The sequence below is a fragment of the Oncorhynchus mykiss genome, chromosome 17, assembly GCF_057628025.1.
Source record: "Oncorhynchus mykiss isolate SJ-2025 chromosome 17, ASM5762802v1, whole genome shotgun sequence".
Lineage (NCBI taxonomy): Eukaryota > Metazoa > Chordata > Actinopteri > Salmoniformes > Salmonidae > Oncorhynchus > Oncorhynchus mykiss.
In genome coordinates, this window is record NC_143038.1 from 76,159,283 (window position 1) to 76,162,122 (window position 2,840).

Below are 2,840 nucleotides of genomic sequence, written 5' to 3' on the forward strand. Positions count from 1 at the left end.
GTGCAGCAGATTAGAAACCACAGCTATTGGCTTCCTACACTACAACAACAGACACCACAGGTACTGACAGCATTATCTCCAACCTAGACCCCTTTCTCATCAGAGATCGAGGGACAGACAGACAGACAGACAGACAGACAGACAGACAGACAGACAGACAGACAGACAGACAGACAGACAGACAGACAGACAGACAGACAGACAGACAGACAGACAGACAGACAGACAGTGACATAAACAGAGAGAAGCAGAGAGAGAGAGAGAAGCAGAGAGAGAGAGAAGCAGGGAGAGAAGCAGAGAGAGAGAAGCAGAGAGAGAGAGAGAGAAGCAGAGAGAGAGAAGCAAAGAGAGAAAGAAGCAAAGAGAGAGAAGCTTAGAGAAAGAGAGAGAAGCAGAGAGAGAGAGAGAGAGAGAGAGAAGCAGAGAGAGAAGCAGAGAGCGAGAAGCAGAGAGTGAGAAGCAAAGAGAAAGAGAAGCAAAGAGAGAGAAGCTTAGAGAAAGAGAGAGAAGCAGAGAGAGAGAGAAGCAGAGAGAGAAGCAGAGTGAGAAGCAGAGAGAGAGAAGCAAAGAGAGAGATGCTTAGAGATAGAGAGAAAAGCAGAGAGAGAGAGAGAGAGAGAGGCAGAGAGAGAAGCAGAGAGCGAGAAGCAGAGAGAGAAGCAAAGAGAGAGAAGCAAAGAGAGAGAAGCTTAGAGAAAGAGAGAGAAGCAGAGCGAGAGAGAGAGAGAGAAGCAGATAGAGAAGCAGAGAGTGAGAAGCAGAGAGAGAGAAGCTTATAGAGAGAGAGAGGAGCAGAGAGAGAGAAGCAGAGAGAGAAGCAGAGAGAGAGCCGCAAAGAGAGAGAGAAGCAGAGAGAGAAGCTTAGAGAGAGAAGCAGAGAGAGAGAGAAGCAGAGAGAGAAGCAGAGAGAGAGAAGCTTAGAGAGAGAGAGTAGCAGAGAGAGAAGCAGAGAGAGAAGCAGAGAGAGAGAAAAGCAGAGAGAGAGGCAGAGAGGGAGAAGCTTAGAGAGAGAGTAGCAGAAAGAGAAGCAGAGAGATAGAGAAGCTTAGAGAGAGAGAGAAGGAGAGAGAGAAGCTTAGAGAGAGAGAAGGAGAGAGAGAAGCTTAGAGAGAGAGAAGCATAGAGAGAGCCGCAAAGAGAGAGAGAAACAGAGAGAGAGAAGCAGGGAGAGAGAAGCAGCGAGAGAGAGAAGCAGAGAGAGATAGAAGCAAGGAGAGAGAAGCAGAGAGAGAGAAAGAAGTAGAGAGAGAGAGAAGCAGGGAGAGAGAAACAGATGTTATAACAGCTGTCGTGGTAGGTTATAACAGCTGTCGTGGTATGTTATAACAGCTGTCGTGGTAGGTTATAACAGCGTTCCTTGTATGTTATAATAGCTGTTGTGGTAGGTTATAACAGCTGTCGTGGTGTCTTATAACAGCTGTCGTAGTGTCTTATAACAGCTGTCGTGGTAGGTTATAACAGCGTTCCTTGTATGTAATAACAGCTGTCGTGGTAGGTTATAACAGCTGTCGTGGTAGGTTATAACAGCTGTCGAAGTAGGTTATAACAGATGTTGTGGTAGGTTAAAACAGCTGTTGTGGTAGGTTATAACAGCTGTCGTGGTAGGTTATAACAGATGTTGTGGTATGTTATAACACCTGTCATGGTAGGTTATAACAGCTTTCCTTGTATGTTATAACAGCTGTTGTAGTAGGTTATAACAGCTGTCGTGGTATGTTATAACAGCTGTTGTGGTAGGTTATAACAGCTGTTGTGGTAGGTTATAACAGCTGTCGTGGTAGGTTATAACAGCTTTCTTTGAATGTTATAACAGCTTTCCTTGTATGTTATAACAGCTGTTGTGGTATGTTATAACAGCTGTCGTGGTGTCTTATAACAGCTGTCGTGGTGTCTTATAACAGCTGTCGTGGTAGGTTATAACAGCTGTCGTGGTAGGTTATAACAACTTTCCTTGTATGTTATAACAGCTGTCGTGGTATGGTATAACAGCTGTCGTGGTGTCTTATAACAGCTGTCGTGGTAGGTTATAACAGCTGTCGTGGTAGGTTATAACAACTTTCCTTGTATGTTATAACAGCTGTCGTGGTAGGTTATAACAGCTGTCGTGGTACGTTATAACAGCTGTCGTGTTTATAACACTGTTATTATAGATCTTTCCACATTGGTTTTAAATCTGTGCTCTGTAGTCCAATGAAATGAGTTCCCATCAGAAGATGACGGACCAGAAGCTGTGATACGTCAGAGAGAGTGGTACATACCTGAATACGGCCTCACAATCCAAATGACTGGGTGACTGTGGCTAGGAAATTAGAAACATCGTTGGCACCAGGTGATTTTGGGCGATCGGGTTATAATGAAATAATCTAATCACCATTTGGTATGCATGGACTTCATGCTTTGAAGAATAGAGAGTGGATAAAACACCCAATCCCCATTCTAGCTGAGTGAGCCAATCAGAATGGAACACAACAAGAGGCCATCTTTCTGTTTTCGCTGTTTATTCCTTTGTCTCTGCACTTTCCCAAGTCTCACACTCACTGAGGCCCAATCTCCCTGTGAGACACTATAGCGTCTACTAATCAATATATTCATTTGTCTCCACATTTTGGGGTTCAATTCTGCTTTTAAAGTCTGTTTTTTCCTCTGTCACCGGGGTCTTATATTTCATGAGACAGCGGATTAAAAAGATTATAGGCGCAGTTTTCAATTTATCTCCCACCCTCAGACTAGCTTGTATTGACTGGTTCCTCTTATCACAGTTTGCCAGCAACCACAGCATGATTGGCATCTGCCTTCACATCAGCCACTCTCTGGGAATGGTTGGTTTCTCTGACATAAAC

The 2,840-nt window shown here is 44.2% G+C and overlaps 1 long non-coding RNA gene across 1 annotated transcript in view; it reads left to right on the forward strand.

The window, feature by feature from the left end:
* LOC149976510 (uncharacterized) overlaps positions 1 to 2,840 on the forward strand; it is a 989,396-nt gene that overhangs the window by 425,984 nt on the left and 560,572 nt on the right. The gene's annotated exons all lie outside the window — the stretch shown is intronic.